The 22,277-nt window shown below is 39.4% G+C and overlaps 1 protein-coding gene across 5 annotated transcripts in view; it reads right to left on the bottom strand.

Annotated features, from left to right (window-relative positions):
- The window catches only part of frmpd3 (FERM and PDZ domain containing 3), a 71,286-nt gene that overhangs the window by 20,107 nt on the left and 28,902 nt on the right, over positions 1-22,277 (bottom strand). For 4 of the 5 annotated variants that reach the window (XM_020614625.1, XM_020614624.1, XM_020614628.1 and 1 more), the window contains exon 2: positions 18,227-18,331. The exons of the other annotated variant lie outside the window; for it this stretch is intronic. The gene's annotated coding sequence lies outside the window, so the exon portion shown is untranslated. The remainder of the gene's footprint in view (positions 1-18,226; positions 18,332-22,277) is intronic. 5 annotated transcript variants of the gene reach the window in all.

Here is a 22,277-nt window from a genome sequence, read left to right on the forward strand (position 1 = left end):
TTTCACACTCTCGCAGGTAGAATCTCCAGCCTAACCCCCTCTTATCCCTGCTGTCAGGTAAACAATAAAAACTCCATCTCTGTAAGCCTCACTTGACATGCTTGCAGAGTCAACACACTTGTCATTCCTGTCCTGTCAAATAAAGACACAGGCAAAAAGATTTGTGCAGCTGCAGGACCATCCATCTGTCTGTCTCTGGCTGTGTTCACCTCCTGGCCTGCTTGCCAACATGGCTGCATCATTTCCTATCTTTACACAAATGGCCTCCCCAGTAGAGCCAGATGGCATCCATTTAGCAAGAGCTGCTGACTGGTTTCTCACTTTCACTTTATGAACGTTGCCCACCTATATGGTTTCCATGCCCCTACTCCCACACCCCTCCCCCGCCTGTAATTTTCTATGTACTTATATGTCGCCTGCCACCCAGTCTCACTACTCTAACAGCCAGAACTGACTGCCTATTGGAATATGGATTGTGACTGTGAGTAAATGCAACAGCTTGTGTGATAACTAATGGAGAGACAGTGACTGCTCTTTGGGCTGTAATTTATGAGGACAAAGTCCACTCAGTGTTTATAGGCAGTCAAATGAGTTTAGCAGCTTTTCTTTAACCCTTCTTGGTTTGCCAAACAATTAGCCACATTTTTATTTGTATTAGTGTTGGACATGCAGACCTATAAGGTTAAAAACATGTACTGTTACTGACAGTACTTGTGTACAAATAACAAAAAGTATTGGACTGAAGGTTGATATGTCGGCCACTCCATATGGCAGTAATGCAAACCTAATGAAAAAATGAGAGTAATATAGCAAGCTGCAAACATTCCAAAATACTTATGTTTTGTATGAAAATAGATGAAAATATTTTATTGTAACAATATCCACTTTTTCATAAGAAACTGATAAACAAAGTCCTCAATGTGTTTTTGTTTATTACGTAGCTCTACAAGGTGTTGCTGTCCTGGAGATGGAGATGGTAAAAGGCCAGGAAGGCTCTGAAAAAGGCATTGGGGTTCGGATTAGATCTATCTTTGTCACAGTGGAGTTCATAAATGTAAAGAGGAGACAGCGCTCCAGTTAGCTTTCCTTTCCAAATTCTATTGAGCAACAAATGAAAGATAGAATGCCCAACTACTGTATATGTTGTTGATGTGACCCATAGGAGCATCTCCTGAAGTAGCACCCTCGTGGCAGCAGATGATATGCCACAGATAATACAGAGAAACCATATTAATTGTCACACTGAAATGATAAATGAACAGTGATCTCCCCTGTTAAAATCCAGCGTTTTGCCGACCCTTGTGCCCACCTCGGCCTATGCAGATTTTGTTACTCTAACAACTGACTTGCTCTTTTGCTGCTGCCATACTACAACCAGTAGATGGTTTTGTTACTGGAGCATAAATGTAAATTTGCTGAAATGGCTGATGCTGTTTCATGTGACTACTACTGTAGATGTCGCTTAACAACTGAACCTAATATGGTGCTTATACAAGTTACCTATTGGGTGTTTTTTTTTAATGGGTTGACAGTGTTCTTTGTTAACATGCTTAACATCTTATCCCTCTTATCTGGAATGAACTCCCTCTATGTCTCTTTCTCCTCTCTGAGTCACTCTATTTGTGTTAGCACCTCGATCAAGATGAATACAGATTAATGACAGTGGACAGTCAAGCTTTATTGTCTGAACAGTATAAACAGTTGTATTTTGAATGTCACACATCAGTGGTTAATGCACATATACCTACAATAGTGTGTGCAGTTCTATCTCTGTGTTGTATCACAGAGATAGAGATGACTTGCCTTTACTCTGCCATCCATGTTTGTTTATTCACAAGACACGTGACATTATTATATGAGCTTCAGTTAGATCTGCATGCACTGAATAAGCCAAAAACCATCCAGGCACTGAAAGTAACTAAGAAATCACCACAATGTTCTTCTCACAGGAGATTAAAAATTTACATTTGGCACAAAAAATATGTCAATACAAGAGCATCTGTCTGGCCACATGTTTGAATGGTAACTTGGTTCCACTTGACTGGACTTGGATGACCCGTTGGTTTTGGGCTTAACTGGTCCTCTGACTCACTTCTAGATTAATAATGTGATCATTGCACTGCATGACCTTCACCACAACATAGAAATGAATATTCCACTTTCCAGAGTGCACCATCTGCAGACCAGCTTAACACCCCAACCTCACTGTGACAGAGCAGCATTCTGCTGTTGCCCGCCAAGAAATGTACACTGACAGGACCAAAGGTTAGTGCACCACCATTCTGCCCTGTATGTCAGTCCCCTCTTTAAGTATTTTAGAAATATTTTTATCTCCTAATCTGCCTTTATAGTGTATCTCAGTGTTTTAGTGGTGTCTGTGTTAGAGATATGAGTAAAAATTTTTTTTTATTATTTTGTTGCAATTACACACATGCACACTACTAATTCTTATAGTGGTACCTTGTGCCTAATTCGGTCACTAATGTTAAACTGTTCCTGAACACAAGCACAGTCCCTAAATACATTTATAGGTGTTTCTGTGTACACTTCCAGTCAAATGTTTGAACAGGTTTCCATTGGCTGGTGTGTGTTTCTACACAGAACATAAACCATCAATCCAGTGTGAAGCCTAGTGAATCGTAGTTTTACCACCTAGCTGCACCACTGACACTGACAGTTGTTTCCCCACAGTTCAGCACGGACCTTGTAACACTGTGACAAAATTGCACCTGGCAGTGGGTTTCTCCTTTAGCCAGAGTCAGTCAAACCACAGCTTTGATGTAAAGACCTTGAGCCTGCTTCATTGAGCTGAAATCAATAGTCCGGCCTTCTCGCTGGCACATAGACAGACAACCACGATTTGGAGGGGAGGGACAGCGAAATGTGTTGGATCAACACAGTGGTTATAAGGGCCAACCTGTCACGGAGAAGAGATGGGTGGAGGAGCTTAGCCAAACAGATGTTCAGCCCTGATGGTTGCTGCAGGTCACTGAGCAGGATCTCAGTTGATAAAAGGCGGACGAGGTTAAGAAATGCAGCTCATCCGTGTAGTGGTTTGTTACGATTTTTCTCATTCATCTGGCCACAAAGAAAATATTTATAAAATGCAAAGGGCAGATTTTTAATGCAGTCTATGGACTGCAGTACCTCTAAAGAGATTAGAAATATTAAAACCAACATGATGTCTGCTGTCTGATGAAAGCCAAAATGGTCTAGAAATTCCATTTTTTATTTATATTCATCTCCATTGCAGTCATGAATACACAGTATTCAGAGTCACATTCAAGATCCTGAATTCAAGATTCAAACCTAAGGGCTTAAATCATTTAGAGTTCACTTTACTGACTGTGATAATTCAGAATGGATAAATCTAAAAGTAGGGTCACACTCAATAAAAGAATTTACTTTTTTTTTGCAAGAAGACAAAATATTTTCAGCTGTCCAGTCTTCATCAGTGTCCAGACTGAATGGCCGAAAATGTTTTGTCATCTTGCAGAATAAAGTAAATTCTTGTTATTGAGTGCAATCCTGCTTTTACATTTATTGGATAATATTATTGCGATAGCGCACCAATCCTTCCTGAGTGTGGTAGAACCTGCACGTAAAAGCTAAATTCAGAATGGATAACCTTAGCTGACTGTAGCTAACTCATAGTGGACTTAACGATCCCGTCGACAAGAGTAACAGAAATGACTCTGCACCCTGATCTCAGCTCTCAGTTCTGGAGTTAATGCTAGCTAGCAGATGCTGGCAGATAATACAGATACTTGTCTGTGCTGAAACTGAACACTAAAGTGGATGTTTGGATGTATTTGAAGAGTCCTCTACTGTATATAGCTGTATGGGATGGTATTTATTTATTTTTATTAGCTTACAGATGTATGTTGTGTATATCTCTATGACCAATGAGTGTGATGCTCCCCAAAATGGCGCATTTACCCAAAATTCAACATGCCGTGACTACAACTTCACATTCTTTATACATAATCCCATAATCCACTGTGAGCTGCATCTACAGTATGTAAATTTCAGCAGCATGGATATCTTTTAAAATGAGGGAGGTGGAAGCAGCCAAGTGTGGAGTTACATCGCCCTAACACTGAGGCCTGCTGAATGCCACAAAGCCATTTAGGTTCACTTTACCTATCCACAAAACAGCACACTTGTTGGTTTTGAAAGTAAATTACACATGAGAGGCAGGCATTGAGACCCATTACCTAATTACCCATGATGTGCTGAGTCAGATGTTTGTTCAGTGAAAATGAATTCAAACCAAATGATTGGTGGGGGGTAAAATAATGTGCTTAAAGTTCTGTTTGTGTAAAGTGAGTATGTATAATACTGAATATATATTTGCTTATTTTTATATGGTGACAAATAAAATTAGCTTTAAAATAAAATTAAGATGGTAATAAAATAGAAGTATGTGAAATGAAGTATGGAACACAAAAATAAGCAATGAAGTGAAATCTCATCACTGGAAAACATTTCAGCTGCCACAGTCCAATAAGCTTCAATAGATAGTGATGAGATTCAGTTTCCCTGGCTGCTTAATTTGAATTTATGTTCTCAGGTTCCACTTGTCTACATTTGATTCATCAGTCGAGAGCTGGAAGGAGAAACACTGGCCTTCTCTGTCCAAAGTCTACCAAGCAGTTTGTGCTGTGACAGGGAGCCTGCACTGTACAGAATGTATCCCAAACTCACCATTCATTCTGTTTATTTCTTGTTTAACCAACCTAACCTTTCAAGATGTATAAAACCTATAAATAAGGCAGAAGTTTAAGGTGTTGGCTGTGTGGCCAGGGCACCGCCAAAGGCTAATCCACCTGACCTTTTTACAAAATCAATTCCAGCCTTCTTTATGTTTTTTCTGCTTTGGGGCTATAAATGACACCTTTAGCTAACAGTGGACTTTGACTATAGCTTTCACCTATATAGTGAAAATGACATGATTAGTGACTCAAGTCCAGCAGCCTGCAGCCAGTTACACCAGGCAGTCTCCTGCAGCTGAAAACAAAGAGGCGGAGTGGCCGTGACAGCAGCAGAGCAGCTCTGTCTCTTTGCTGTCACCCTTCAGTGAAGCACACAGCCCTCAGCAGCTCGCCTGACAGCAGGACGACACAGAGTGACACTCATTCACCACAAAATACAGCAGGGCTGTCTCCCCCTTCTCCTGCTTTTGCTGCCACCCATGAGATATCACTCACTCGCCCCTCCCAACTCTGCCCTTTTCAATAAAGTGGTCTTCTCCCTGCAGTCTGCGGCATGCAGCTCATTTCCCACACCCTCGCCATTTTCTATATTTGTGCTTCTGACTAATGTTCAGTTATGCATTTCACAGTGTAAACAAACTTTCTGACTCCTTTTTCCACAATCTCTCATTTTTTTATTATTAGTTCATGCATTGTCCTTAATTTCACAAAAAAGATGTTCCCAAGTCTATGTTCCCTTTTTGTCTATTTCCATACAGCAACATAAGAAGATGAAGAGAGAATAAGGTTTGCTGTCATAACAGTTATGCACATATCTGACAAAGTGTGGACACAGAAGTACAACAACCTGCTCACCACAGTCTCTCTGCTCTGCCCTACTATCACATCGCTCACTGAGGTGCATCTTCTGCTTCTGTCATTACTGCTTTGTCCTAACAAATTTCTGTCCAGGAGAGTGATTGTCTTTATCGACATGATTAGGCGATGAACATTATACACCACTGAGTGATATTTTATCAAAAGGCTCCACAACTTGAGTTCAAACCACGGCATGGGGTTGATTTGTAACCCAGCCTCCCTGCTGTCGAGGTCTGGCTGGTCTGGGAGCCTCTCTAGAAGCTCGCTCTCCCCTTATTTCTCTCTGTCTCTCTCTCCTGCCACTGACTTCTCTAGTGCTGGTATGTTTTAGTGGGTGTGCAGAGAATACCAAGTGGCTATTCCATCAGGCTGTGTAATTATCTGGCCTGCTGAGCTGCCATGCTCCTGCTACCTGCCTACATGGGTCCAGCCAGGCTCCACCCTTCCCAAGTTTTAGCTTGGATCAAAGTCCACCATTGTGCCAGAGTTGTGTAGCTTTTTTTTATGTGTTGACACTTTCGCTGTTAATACCACAGCTTTCTATATATCTTTCTATTTTTTACTTGTCATGCTCAGTATCTACAGGACCTTTCTTAAAAAATGGAGCTGATCATCAGTATCATTCCACCTTATTTTAAATGCATATTCTAAAGATTTTGGCATACAGTATGTGAAACATGTTGGCTAATAGTGGCAGTCGATCAGTGCTGCTCACATGTTTCTTACCAGTGCAACCTTGTCAAACTATCTAATACGACCATCTCATAATGTGTATATTAAACCAACTTTATATTAATTGTAACCAGGATCTAACCCTTAACAAAATATGATAGTTACCTAACCCTAACAATATCTTAGCCATAACTTATTTACCACAGTCACAGTTTTACTCTGTGAAATCATGATAATATTGCCATGGGCAGCTATTGTAGAAAATAAGAATTATAAAAAATACATTTAATGTAATTAATATTAGCACTTTTGTTTGGTGATTGGACTGACGTACAAAACATATCCGCATAACGTTCACCGTCAGTGCATTTCAGTTGTTTTGCCCCCAACATTTTTGAAAAAGTCAACACCGACTTGAACCATGAGACAATGTGTTAACTTTTTCAATATTTTATCAGATATTCAAGTGTTTCAGGAGCCCAGTGTGATTTAGCACAAGCTGCTTCGCTAGCATTGCTGCGAATAGATAAAGCAGAAGTACATCAGTCACATCTGCTCTTTGTTTCTAACTTCAGCCCATGGAGCCAAAACCATAAGCGTTTTATTTTTAGCACAGTTTCTTGGCCATTATATTTTGATACATTTTTATTCACATCTTATTTCCCATATGAGTGCGGTAATACTAATAAATTATATTTAAAAGTGGAAGACATGAAAGCAATCAGAAGTGAAGCCATTACCAACAGTTTGCAGTACAGGTCATGACCCCCGCTCCCTGTGTGTTAACAGATGGGACATGAGCCAAACTACAAATTCCAGGTACACATCAAACACATTCTTCCAAAAGGTGATTTCTGTCATTTTAGATAGATATTATTATACTAATTTGTGTACAAGTAGTCATTTTTCTGATAAGGTTTTTCTTAATAGGCTATTTGACAATATATTTCAAATGATTTGGCTGCTTTGATTGGCAAACTGATACTGCAGTTCTACCTCTGGTTGCAAAATGGCTCACAAAAGCAAGATGTCTGCCTCTGTTTTGGTTCCACTTTTGCACAGTGGCAGGAAGTACCGACTTGTCATTCACTTTTATACCAAGTCTATGGGTAATACCTACTTGTGCTGGTCAAAAATCACCACAGAACAAAACATTAAACAGACAAAGCTATTTAATGAAGAAGATTTTATCTTCTCTAAATATTTTAATCTTCCCTCTTTGATTTGGAGAGATAGGCCAGGGACTTTGTGATATAATATGCTGTCTGCTGTTTGCTGCTCTCACCCTCAGTGTGGAGGAAATGAATACATGCTTGGCTGCTCTTAGTGCTTTAATCCATTTAATGCACCCTGGGCGAAGGAGAGGAGAGAAGAATACGTAGCTTGCTCTGGTGCACATATCTAAAAAAGCCTGACTATTGCACTGAAGCAGAACAGCTGACTACATCCAATTCTTGTTGCAGTTGTCATTATCACGTGTAATTCGGTTACTAACACTAGTCAGGGTGTTCAATATTTAAAGAAAATGGTTCCATGATATCTTACAAAGAGTTAATAAGCATGCTCATTGAAGTTCTTTTAGCACCACTCCACTGCTCTCAGTCAGCATGATACCTGTTCTTCTGCTGCCATGACATATTGACCATTGCATGCACGTATTGTATATTTGTTTGTTTCTCCCACTGGTGAGGCAAAATGGCACAGGCCGAGTGAGACTGACAAGTTTAATGTTAACCAGCACAGTTAATGGACAGTCAACATTTTCCCATCAGTTCTACCTTTTTTGTTTGGTTTATAACACATATTGAATGGTATACACCCAGTCACCTTTCAGCTCTTCATAGGGATAAAGTAAGTCAAGCAGCATCTCAGAGTCTCTGGCTCTGACAGCCTCTTTGAATATGTCTTATAGAAGGTCCCCATGTAAAGTGTACCTGTAGAAGGAGTGTTTACTCCTGTTGCAAGTATAGGGGGCCCACTGAGTGATGGCTTTGCTAAGAGATGTGATGAATCAGGCTGCAACCTAATGGGCTGTGATCAATAACGTAGCTCCGTATCAGCAACCACAGAATGATAGTTTGAGTATGAGGAGAGAGGGGACCACATGATAATCGATGTGAATGTGGAGATAATCAACAAGATTGCAGGTAATGCTCTGGCTGCTCTGCCGTATCGAACCTTTTGCAGGACTATTTGAAGCGATCAATCACTGAAATCATGTCTGTTACATTAAATGTGTTGCACTGCACCTCCAGTGCACTGGAGATCATTTGTGTCATGATGGTGAAGCTGGGAATAGGAGAAATATACCGGTAAGTGTATTTACATCACAAATAATAAAGTTAACATGCGCACACATCACACTTTTGTGTAAACTTTGTAATAATTTCAGCTATTTTCATTTTTTACTTTTTGGACTACAGACACTAAAATCCATTTCTTTTCATAATCTCTTTTCATCATTTATGCCACCACAGAGGACCTGTTTGAGGACAGCCCAGTGCAGGGCACAGGGTGCGAGAAAATCTCTTCAGGAGTGCACATGCGCGAGGGATGAACCCAATAGCGACAGCTCTTAGAGGGCTACGCCTAAACTCATAGAAGCTTGGGTTACTGTATGTAACCATCATTCTCGAGGGAGCTCCCCAGTCAGGTAGTCCCTAGAACAAAGTCCCTAGAGCCAAAAGCACCTAATTTGACATTTTATGTTAATTTTCATAGCCTCTCTCCTTCAGGCTCTAGACTTGTCTCAGTTATTAGCTGATCGTCAGAGCTTGTCTCCTCTCCTCCCCACTACAGTTCATTGTGATAATTTGTGCTCAGTGATGTGTGTGAAGTTTGAGAAAGCAAATGATTGCAAAGTGATGGCACTGTGACAGAGGCACAATGAGGTTAGACCAATAAACTGTTTATTTACATGTATTGAGATGTGGGGAGGAGAAAGGAACAAATGATAGGGGAGGCACGGTTTGGGTGGGTAAATCAGATGACTGTGGTTTTTATGAGGAGGAATGTTTGCGTATTGAATATAGTTAATAAATTAGACATGGTTGGTGTGAGCGCTGGTTAGTACTGTAGCCAGACATGTTTGCACCTATGTAAGCATATGCTCAAGCTTTTTGCTCAGAACTTAGGACGCAAATTTCAGACTGCTTAATTAACAGTTGTGCTTTATGATACTGTGCAGTGAATGACATTTATAGCCTTCCTTCTGCTGTTCCACTGAGCGGCAGACAAAACACACAGAGCACCATGACTGAAAGGCAGCTTGAGACACAGGTTATGTGCTTATGAGCCATTCAGGATAATAAGGTCAGCTGGTACAGAAAAGACACAAGATATTCAGTGTCCATAAAAAGAGCTCTATGTATTGGCAACACATTTTCAGAGTTGGTGAGGCCATTAAGGTAAAACAAGCTGAAAGGATTATAACTGCACTGACAGAAGCTATATTGTCAGCGAAAACACTGCAGCTTTTTGCTGTACAGTGACAAATGTACTAAGGCTTGTAGAGCTCAGACAAAATTGTTTTTGAGGCTAGGGGCTGCTTCATCTTCAAAGCTTCAGTGTCTCCTCTGTTTTGAGGGTTAATCACATGTTGAATTCAAAACAATAAAAAAAGAAAATTAATTTTCAACATAAATTTATGTCACAGAAGGGATGAAATGCATTCCGTGGCAGAACTGATGCTTGAAGTCTGCACACCGCATTTCATTTCATCACAACATTTTGGGATTTTTTGCTGTGACAATGAGAGGGATGCAATCAACTTGTGCAGTCCAATATTCAGGGGCCAGGTTAGCAGGTGTGCACACTGATAGGTTTCTTATCATTGAACTGCTTCCTCTTGACTCATCACAGTCAAGAGCGCATTGTGCACAAACATGCACACACACATCACATGCGCACACATCACACAAACAACATCACATATCCCCTGGATGGGATTTAGAGGTAGAAGAAGCAGGGGAAGGGGAGAACAAAGAAAACTGAGAATCTGTTTATCTGCTTTGAAAAAGAAACTACTGGGAACATGTTCTGGGCTTTCACGGTTCATTTTGTTCAGTCCATCATTAAGAACAAAAATTCATTCACGAGTTTATCTGTGGGATTACGAAATAATGAATGACCTACCACAGTAACTACAGAGACCTTCACTCATTGTATCTTGTTAAGAGTATGACCAAGTGCTCAATTACTCAGAGTGCACCTCAGCATTTTACTTAAGAGCCACAACCAAAAGGAAGGACTGGAACAGTAGCCAGAAGCACTGAGGTGACATTTGCAATTTTAAGATGAGAGCTGCCTGTTCTTAATTAAGAAATAGCAGGGGACATCAGCCACTCTCTCCACTGTTCTTTAGGAAAGCTTATTTCATGCTCCAGAAAGCCTGAGTGTGAGAAGTACACAGACCAACAGACTAATCAGCCCCAGACAGAATGTCTTTAAGGATGTAGATGTATATATGAAGATTACAGTGTGCAGATACAGTACATCAAGCTTTTGGGCATGCTCAGGATATTCTACTGCATTATTGTTCTTGTAGACATATACACATAGTCACTTGTATTCGGTAAGTCTAAAGCAAAGCCATAATATTTTATCAAGTAACGATTATTTTCATGATACTGTAAATGAAAATATTTTATCAGATAATTTTCTTGAAATAATCAAGCAGACATTTGTTTTCCAAAATGTCCAAATATAGTGATTCCCACTTGGTATCTTCAGAGTGCTGGTTTGAACCAACCCAAAACCAAATATATATACACTTTACTATGGGAGATCACTAAAAATTATGAATATTCACACTGAAGAAGCTGCAGACAATGAATCTTTGCAAATTTTATTGGAAAATTTATTCATCAACTTTGAAAATTGTTGCCAATTCATTTCCTGTGAATCTTTTATCTGTTAATCCTTTAAACTCTGCCATTTTATTTATCACTGTTACCAGATACTGTTGCACACTGAAGTTTCATCAGACTATCAGGGAATTTATGTGATCTAGTCTGACATTATTTTGGCAAAAAATAATTGCCTCTCACATTTTTTACCAAAATATTTGTGGACTGAGTAGGTAGTGATTACATATTCCTCAGGTCACCGATTACCATAGCAACTTGTGGAGCAAGAAGCAAAGGATCATTGCTACAACACAGCAGCTGTAAGCCGTAGGGCTGAGGAATGAAGAGAGGTTAGGAGTAAGAGGACACACTGTACAATCTACATGTAGATCTACATATACGTACATCACCCTCATAATCATGCTGCTCTTTACTACAGTCGTGATCTCTCTTCCGCTCACCCTTTTTTTTTTTTCACAAAACATGTATCGTATAATAATAACTGTTTCTCTAACTGAACATACCCGGAGGCTTACATCCATCAGATCACTATGGGCATCAAACACCATGTTAAACATAGAAATCTTAATGCTATTTAAGGCAGTGATTTAGTTATTGTACAAAGCTTGCACAATCTTTTTTTATTCATGTCCATGCACACACACTGGTGTGCAAAGCTATGCATAGTGACTGATGTGTACTGTATATATTGTATTTAGTGTGTGGAAGGCTATTACTGTACTTCTTCCCTCATATTATCAAAGTACCTGCCACATATTATTACTCACGAAATAATATCATAATGATTTAGAAGAAGAGCTATATCCATGTGCATGTATGTGTGTCTGATTCAGTTTGGCACCTCATCATGCACACAGCTCTATTCCTAATCTTTAGCTTCTTTGTATTCTGCTACAAACCATCTGTCTGGGATTCATTTTTTGTCTGTCTCTGCACATCATTCTTCTCTTTCAATGTATTTGAGTTTATGTGCATGCATATGAATGTGTTTATGTTTGTGTGGGTGTGCCTGCCTGCTGTCAAGCTGCCACATATAGCCTTTGGCAAGTCCAAATGCCATGGGAATGAATCTAATAAGTGTTGCTGTATTTTTACAGAGTTCCTTAAGATACTGAATGTAAAAAGTATTTTAAAACTACAAGTTCTCTTACCATAGAGATTTATTTTTAGAATTGGCATGCTGACATACAGTAGGATGACAAACATGCCCTATCATGTCAAGTTTCCTCATGGCTTAACTTTGTTTTCACAAGTTAAAACTCATCTTTTTGGCCTGTGGCAGCTAAACTACTACAAGTGCCAACAATCTGCTAATAACTTTTAGTCTTGGGATTCCAAAAGACACTGCATGCCAAATCCAGAGATTATTGGATCAACTGTCTTACAGAAGTTTGCAAAAACAGAACTCTATTTCATCCCGTCATTTGCTCACACTTCAGTCTGTCTTAGAATGATCCAATTGGACCTGCAAAGCAGTAGGTTTTTCTTCATCTCATAAATTCTAGGCTAAAAAATAGATACATATTATTGCACATAGTATATGAAGAAGAAAGTCCCATGAATCTATTATGAAAGCTGGACACAGCGGTGCCACTCAAACCCAATGGCCACTAACACTGCAACAAAAATTCCCCTGCAACCCAAAAAGCATTTTCTCCACAGACCAAAATGATGAAAGAAATGTCTGTATAAGTGTAGACAGGACATCTCAAACTGAAAACAAGGTCAATTATCACTCATTGCATTATGTAATTTTAATCAGCAGGGGCTTTATGTTATTAAAAAGTCCTCATAGCTCAGAAAAGTGAAATAAATGTTTGTAAACTATTCCCAAACAGGAGGGCAGGGGTGGGGGAAACATTATTATGCTTCTGCAGTCGGCTGCACAAGCTGGAACCAAACCTGTATTTGAATTTTTTTTTTTCATCTACCAGGTGAGCAATTTTCATTCAAGTAACTTGTTACAATGTTTAAATCTTGGAATGGATTCCCCTTAATACACCCATGTAAAATCCACATTAAGAAGACACTGGGATGGATGGGTAGCTCAGAAAACACTAGACTCTTCTCCAGGCAAGTGGTGCTTGATTCTAATGTGAAATGTTCTGTGTTGTTTACATGTCAATTTGAACTCAATCCACAATCTATTCCTTCGGTTTGCTAGACAGAAATGCGGAACAATTTGCACATTTTAAAACCGATTTAAACTTCATTTCTAGATCATTCATGCCTTGAGAAGTATGACAGCACATTATATACAGATGATTCTTAATTTGTGTCTTAATTTCAGAATCATTGTATAGATTAATATCTCATTAAATTAAAATTAAAATGTAATCCCTCTATTAAGAATCAGCAAAGTCAAGTTTAGTCCAATCTCTAAATAAATCAGTCAGTTATGATAGGTCTAGGTCAATGTATTGAAGGAAAAAATGTCTTTCCACTACATTTATTTGAGTCTTATCAGTGATCATGACATAAAATGACACCTACAGGGATACCTTACATCTGCTTTGAAAGGTATTGTTGGAGCAGAGGCATCTTTTAAACATTCACAATGGCAGACAAAAGCAAAAAGAGAGAGGTCACAGAAGTTGACCTAGCTCAGGATGACCCAGAAAGTATGAAAGACTTATATTATCTTGCACACAGTTGTTCAAGAGCTATATGCCTTCAGCAAATGTAAAATTGAAAAAGGGCTTATTCTCACAAAATATAAAATGCTAATACTTGGGCAGTATTTCTAGGCTGTGCATACATACAGTAGTACACCCATACGTACTGTATAATTATATTTTACTTCCCTTTCATGGTCAAACTAAATTTTACAATACAGCACAATCTAATGCATCAATTCGATATAACAGCCTCAACAAAATGAACACTGCAAGTTTCACAGATGTTTCATATTTATTTCAAAATCCATGTATTGTATTAAATTGCATCACAGCTTGATATTATTGAGGTACCACATTTTGGAGGAATTTGATATACATGACAGCACCACTGCGCTGCTGAAAATTAATTTGCTGATGGCAGCTGCTTAATTATGTTTTCCCATCACTCAAAATGACCTTTTAAAGGGGATTTTGGTATGACTTTTGTGAAGGACACAGCACTGCCTAATGGGTTTGGTGAAGCCATGTAGGAGTTTTAAGATTCTTGCCGCTGTTATGCTCCAAGTTGGACAAAACTTTCAAGCTTTTTAGATCAAGTTTAATATTATTGCTATGAGCAAACTAGGCTAAAAATATTATGTATGGTGTGATGCATCCTATATGTTCTGTATGCTCAAATAACAGACAACCTATTATTTAAGCCTGCAATCTGTCATAATTTATGAGGATGTACAACATTAAAACAAGTGTCAACTACATGTAATAACCACTTCCTGTTCAGAGCTATATTTCACTTGTCAAACTCCATTTTTGCTAATCAATACTAATCAGTTACCACTATGCCTTCAAGCCTTTTACATGTATTTCCATATTAGTTGTTTCTTTAGTGGGAAAAGGGGATGTCAAGATGAAACTCTCAGAGCACATAATGACTTCATTACTGGTCCTTCAATGTGATTAGTTAGAGTGCGGTGTCACCCAGTGTGACAGAGCCACTCACTGCCAGACAGTGAGATGAGTACCATGTTGATGAGTCTGGAGATGATCACGCACGCTGATGTACACTTGTAAGACACACACACGAGTAAGCACATCCTGTCTTATCCATGCATGAAAAAACCTTTGAGATCAAGAAAGAGATTTCAGAATAAGGACTGGCCTGAAGTCAGTCAACTTTTTAAAAAAGGATGATCTGCCTGAGAAGGGCTGATTGCAGTTTCACAGGTTTGCCAGCAGTTATTATCAACAGGCACTCTCCACCTCATTATTTACCATTGTTCCTTATGTCATCATGTTGGCACAAGCTCAGCTTGGATGTCTGTATGCAAGCTTGTAAAGGACATTTGATGGGCCTCAGAGCCTCTCAGCTCAAGGGGCCAGAGATATTAAAAATTCACTGTGTTTGATGACTGCTGTAAAATCACCATCACAGAACTTTCATGCACAGGGAGAAGGAGAAAAAAACTAAAAGTTGTATATAGCAAACTGAGCAAGGGCAGAAGCTGGAGCAGCTGATAGAAGCAAGACTAAATGCCACATGTAGGAGATGCACAGAGGTATGGTGTCTAAATAATAGCAATGTCCCAGAGGCTGAGGTTCAGACTGCTGATTTGGACTTGATAAATGCTCCCCATTAGGAAATCCAGGCTGGCTGATTTTGGCTCTAACGGCTGTGAACAGGGTGTCTGGAGTTGCTGCATGGGGGAAACACACTGAGGTCCTGCAGTAGAGCTTGGCTCATCAGACAGAGATATCTCCACCATATAAAGTCAAAGGGCAGACTGTTATTTAACCAATTTGATCAATATAACTGAATCAGGTCACTTCCCATGTCAGTAACTTAGCAAAACAGGAAAAGAGACTTCTTAACTGCAGGGGATGCTGTTTAAGAACAGAACTCAGTGATAAACGTCTTCTCTGTATTGAGGTTCATCTTTGATGAAAACCTTTGGAAAAGATTTGTTACCACCTCTGAACATGGTTCAATATCTTTATGGTCACCTGGTTATTTGCTGTTAGATGCTTATGTTGCTCAATCTTAAAGGGATTTTGCAGGTAAATCCCACATTTATCCCTGAATCACTATCAGCCTATGAAGCATTTAGGAAGAAATGAACCACAGTAAGTGTAAGGTGTAAGGTGCAAGAGTCCAATAAATTCCATCTTATAGGGTGGATGCAGATGCAACTATAGTTACATTAGGTGTTTGTGACACGTCTGATGATTTATCTGTGCCTTACATGGACCCAGGGCCTAAAGTAATCACTACTTCCTCATCGGTATACATTCACATGGACTCAGAGATCAAAAGTATTACTATGCATATCACACATATAAAGGTGCAGGTGAAAAACAAACTCCCGTCTCCTTCTGTTCTTCTGGCAACACTTTTTTGTACGCTTGAGTAGCTGTTTATATCCCCCCCAGACAGATCACAGAGGGCTTTTTCATTTTATTTTTTGCTACATCTATGTTGTTTACGGCGATGGATTGGCGACCTGTCCAGGGTGTACCCCGCCTTCGCCCGATTGCCAGCTGGGATTGGCTCCAGCCCCCCCTGTGACCCTGTTCAGGGACTAAGCGGTAGAAAATGGATGGATGGATAGATGTTGTCTATCCCCAGAACCCCTCTGTGGCCTTCTTCTGATCAGTACAGTTTGCTCAAATCTCTGTGAAGTGGTGAAGGATGCTGGCTTCTCACCTCCTGTGGTGATACTGAGGTATTCAGGAGTGGCATCTTATTACTATGATGCTACAGTACAACATGCAGCTGTGAAGCTAGAGGAGGTGTAACGTATCTGGTTCTCATCTGAATCAAACCTTTTGACTTCACTAGTGGCATGTGGGTGAGTCAGTCTATCGCTTTGAGCATTTTTAAATGGATTACCATGAAATTTTATAAAGACGTTTGGGGTTCTCAGTTGAAAAATCCTAAAAACTTTGATGAGCTTCTGAGCTTTCATCAACCATCATCATCAGGTCAAATTTTTTAAATTGTGCACAGTGGTTTATGACTATACTGTAAATACCCGACACACAAATCCTTGCATTTTCTTCAGTGTACAACCCCACTGTGGCTCCTTAGTAAGAATGAACACACGCAGTTTCACTGTTTAGCACTAAAAATGAGCTGCAGACCCCTTAGACTTGATGTAAGATCATTACTGAAGTTATCTGCTTGGGCAAACCCCACTTGAAACATGCCAAATGTTTGAAAACTACAGTCAGTTTACACATAAATCCAGCCATGTTCAGTGTTCAGTTTTCAGCAGGTCCTCATAGTATTAGTTTACAATCTTAACATCTCCCAAAAACTTTGTAAATATCAGGTCAGCACGCTACCCACTATCAGCTGAAATGAAAGATACACAGCAAGTCTTTGCATCCCAGTGTTTCTGACACTGACCCATATTAATTTGGTGGACAAAAAACCAGCAAGGTGATAAAATGTGTGGCACTGAATCATCATAGAGGAGGTCCCAACAGGCCTAAGTAGTCATCCCTCTGAGACAATAAGTGGGCCAGTGAGTTAATAATAATTCTGAAATGCTGTGGGGATAAACATGTTTTTAATTTTTGTGAATATTGTGTTTCACGTGCTAATTAAGAGAAGCTTTCCTTTTTGTGTTAACAATAAAATGAAGAACAGATGCTTTATTATCTAAAAATTAATGTCAGTTATAGTGTCATAATACTAAATATTAATTGGATATACAGTAAAATTTCTCACAGTCGCTTATGACTGCAGCAAATGAAATTACTGTATTGACTGCAGTCATTTACTCTGCGGAATTATTCTACCCCCTCACACACATTCTGCTGTGGCAACGACTGCTGGCTGATGTACCTGGTTATAACAGGGAGGCCACCACTCTGCATCAGCTTTCTGCTCATTGGCATGGAGTCAGTGCAGGGTGGCAAATGTAAGCAGAAAGCTGCAGAGGACACACACACAGGCAAAGCGCTGCTCTGTGTGTTATCATACCTTCACTACAATAGCACGACAACACCAGCTTCTCACCAAAACAGAGTTCGGTTCATAACCTCTAACAGGATGTAAATTATGACAAAGTGAAAGACAGAGAGACTGAGAAGGTTACAGGGCACTGGTAATAATTATGCATGACTTGTTTTAAGTAGCTAATTAAAACAGAATGATCAGTTAGCAAGAAAGATGTTATGCATTTAAACAAAATTTAACTCTACTCTACAGCTTTTGCCTTTGAGTCACATGGATGAAAGATTTACCATTTAATCCTTATAAGACTGGGTGTTATATGCTATTGTTAGATCAAACTGGAAGGAGTTTAAAATCTTTCTTCATATGGTCCGTGTTCTGCCTAGTAGTCACTTTAACTTTGAATTGGGTTTTGCTTCTGTACAATATAAATCACAGCACAGTGAGATATTAACAAAGGGATCCTGCAGGAACCTTGAACACTGTTAACTTACAAAGAGCAGAAGGAGGAAAATGGAACATGGAATAAGTACTTACAATCTCTGAATGCTGACTGGTTGAGAGGAGGTTATGTTTCTAAACTGGGGACCCCCACAATCACTCACAGACACACACAAAGTCAAGCATCTGGTCACTGAGTATCTGTTGAGAGACACAAAAGCACAAAATATTTTAACTGTACATGTCAACATAAAATGTTTGTGTTGTTTTTATTCATTAGCAGTAATAGCTTAGCTCATGAGGAACACGTTGCGACAAAAATGGAACACACTTTTTGTGGGTTAAAGACAGATATATTGCTCGTGGTGTTCTCGTGCTCAGACGTTGTCCGCACTGTTTGCTAAGATTCATTTTTAAATCCACCCCATTGTAGTAACACTGAAGGACATGCTGGTGCAGCCAGTGACCATGAAAAAACAATTTATGGAAATCTGTTAACAACATCTGGATGATGATATACTACAAAGCAGATGAACTGTGTGCTAGTGGTTTTGTAATGAATCAGTGGAAATGGCGAGTGTGATGTTTTCTGATGCTGCAAATTTGAAATGAAACCAAGAACTGGACAATTAATAGTCAGAAAACCTAACCCAACATCCACTGTAGACCTGAACATGATTTAATTTATTACAGCAGCACCACTATAAAGAGCTGCTGGCAAGGTAGAAAGAGCCTGAATATGAAAAAGAATTTTGTTATACTAAAAATCTTAAGCTCACATCTGCAATAAATCTGTTGAAATTCAAATTCACAGATGACTGTGTGTGGTCATGTTGCAGTTTCACACACCACCCTGTTTCGCACTCTATTCATTTTGGCTGCTAATAACATGACAACCCAGTGCTGCACTTTATAGTAAAACTAAAGTGCAAATGGTGTTTTCTGATTTGCATAAAATTCAAATAAACAAATTATTTAAGTGCTTGTTGGAAAGACTATGGCTCCTGGCTGGCCTGGGAACGCCTTGGTGTTCAGAGCTAGAGGAGGTGTGTGGGGAGAGGAAAGTCTGGGAGGCTCTGATCGAACTACTGCACCCGCGACCCGGTCTCGGATAAAGTGGACGAAGATGAACGGATGGATGGATTTAAGTGCACTGTCAGAACTGAATTTACAAGGCTAAATGTAAAATTCTCTATTTGTTTCATGAGTCTCTAATGATCTCCCTTCTCTGCCACAGACTTTGTTTTCTTCTACGGTAGGTTTGCTCCAAAAGTAAGGGGGACCCTCACTTGGAGAACTCCGGTAATGCTCCTTTGGTTTGCATTATGCTGTGACTCCAGTCTATATCATTGTCCATTCATAATGCCAAAACCTTAAAGGTTCCCTATACAGTTTTTGATCTGCACAGTGCTTGAGCAATGATGGACCTGCAGAGCAATGTTGTGATAAGTGTGTATTGTATTGTTTTTACATTGTGCACTGCCAGCACAAGCATACAAATGTATGTCACAAACATGGGCATGGGCACTTCCATGAACAGAGTTCAAATTTGGTGGTGGAATGCACTGTAAAAGGCTGCAATAGGATTAAAAATATCTATTAACAATCATTTGGACAAACTTAAAGGTGCAGTATGGAGTTTTCTTTTAACTAAACAACGTTTTAGTTTACATTTAGTGTTAGATAAAAACAAAACAATGTTCGCAGGAATGTGTACTGCGTCACTTGCATACTTGTGCATGTGCTCCATTGCACTACTAGTGGTCAAAATCTCCAGAGGGTACCTGAATTAAGTAAGTTTTAATTCTAAAGTTATCACTAGTTCACGGGTTCAGGCTGTTGCCAAAGCAGTTTTAGTTTTAGTATCCTGGTTTCCTGATCTGTGTGACCCTGTTCATTCATTGTTGACATGTCTCATTGTGTGAGTAGAAGTAATCTAATGAGTTAATCTGCAGTGTGTGGGTCATCTTCCTCTTTCTTTTCAGACTGGCTGCATCTGGGAAGTAAGACCTCTTGTTTCTCAGGTCCTAAAGTGGTAGCTGGAGTCCATAGTGATGAAAGCATCATGTCCCTGCAGTGGTACTGACAGCAATAATAAACATGATGGTGTTGTTGTTTAGAGGGTAGAGTACAAGTCAATTCAAATAGAGTAAAATCTAAGTCTTGTGGTTGTCAGGTCTGCTCGTTCCACCCTTGCATCCGCCAGTGAGAGAGCAGGCTTAACAGTGGTATAATATTGAACTAACTGATGACACTTCAATTACTGAAACATGCTCTAATTTTATATTTCAGCCCATTTTTTTTGAAGATAAACCGACTCAAGAACATCCACGTTCATTTCATAATTGTGCAAATTATATATTTCAAAGACAAGCTGCCTGCAGCTTCGATCGCAAGAGGCAGAAAGACTCTGGAATCTGGAGATAACAGCCTCCCACAGCTTCCTACACCTGACCCAGGAGGATTTTGACATGTCCAGTATGGAATCCGAAATAAGAATCAGATCTGACATGAAAGTAGGAAGATATTAATTAGCACCACCAAGGCCCAGTGGTAGTTCCTGTAATAGTAAGGGTAAATGAGTCATTGGCATGCACATAGCAGACATAGGCTGCTCATGCCATAGCACCAGATTAGATTCTCTAACCACTGTGGACTCTAAAATGGATCTGTCTGTCTGGAGACACAGAGGCTTTTAGTCGCAAGTGTCAAAAAAAAAAAACACTTACCCAACACAGCCGGGCAAATGAGTGGAATGATTTGATGGGAATGCTGGAAACAAATGAGGTAACAATTCACAGATTTGTGAAAAAACAAATTGAAAAATTGAACATATTTACACTGAGTCACACTCACTAATCTGCACATAGCAAAGAATGGCAGCCATAGTGAAACATAAAAAGTAAAAGTTGCATAAGTCTATTTAAAGATACAAGACAGTCATTCCCAAAAAACATTTTTAATTGTAAAATTATTTGGAAGACTTAACCCTGCAATACTTTTTGGACACCTGAGGGCAGCACAACCCAAGCTATCACTTTTTAAATCGAAATTGTGAACTTATAAGGAAACAGTTGCTTATATGCAAAATTATGGAGCAACATTATCATTCGTTTGGAGTTATGCGGAGTAACACATTTGCATGTAAAGCCAGTATTCACTCAGCTTTAGGTTATCCTTCTTTCACCCCAATTTCTTCCACTCAAATAAATGAACTTTAATTCTCTTTCCTGTGTATTCTTCACTCATCTCCCTGTACTTTCCTCATCTTTTGCCCGCTATCCATCATCTTATATATTCAGGAAAGAGAGCCTGACCTTTGTTCCCTCATTACATCCATACTATTTTCTGTTTTTATTTTTCACATTCACTTTATTGCACATTCTCTTCTAGCCCCCCTAACACACACACAACATACACTAAGGTTTACTTTTTCTTCATCTCTCCACTATTGTTTTTTCCAGGGCACATCATGAACTCAGCGAACTTTTAGAAGTTGGAGCATATCCCATAAAACACCTGATGCTGTTGTATGTCCAAAAATACTCTTGCTGTCCAATTAAACAGAAAAAACAGACAAATACCAAATATGAAGGTCAACAAATTCCATTCATCCAGCATTCCTGTTTTATTTTATGTTAAATTGTGTTCCTTGACAGTTCCTTTGTAAATCTTGTACCTTTAACTCCTCTGTTGACAAACTGTGAACAAATGAACCCCTTCCTAAAGCATTACAGTATATCTCAGTTAACCCTGACATACACTCTCAATGTACTGTCTGGTGTATTCTCTCACACTCTCTCTCTCTTGATCTCTCTCTCTCTCTCTCTCTCTCTCTCAGGTACAATTAGCCCTCATCAGTAATTACAGCTCATTAACACACAGGCCTGGACCTAAATTTTTAATCAAAATGGGAACACAAAGAAGAATCACTTTGCTGAATGAGCACTGAGGTGCACTGACAGGACCAGACAGGATGTTTAGACACAATAGAGATAGGTGTGAAAACAGAATGCATAATGTCACTGTCAGAAAATGTACATTATCACATTCACATCAATGACGGTGTTAAGCTTATGGTTTGCATCAGCAGTCTCAAATTGATCATTTCAGTAAACTGGAGAGGTTTCAGCATAGCACCTGCCTA

This window comes from Monopterus albus, unplaced genomic scaffold (genome assembly GCF_001952655.1).
Source record: "Monopterus albus unplaced genomic scaffold, M_albus_1.0 scaffold148.1, whole genome shotgun sequence".
NCBI classification, from domain to species: Eukaryota; Metazoa; Chordata; class Actinopteri; order Synbranchiformes; family Synbranchidae; genus Monopterus; species Monopterus albus.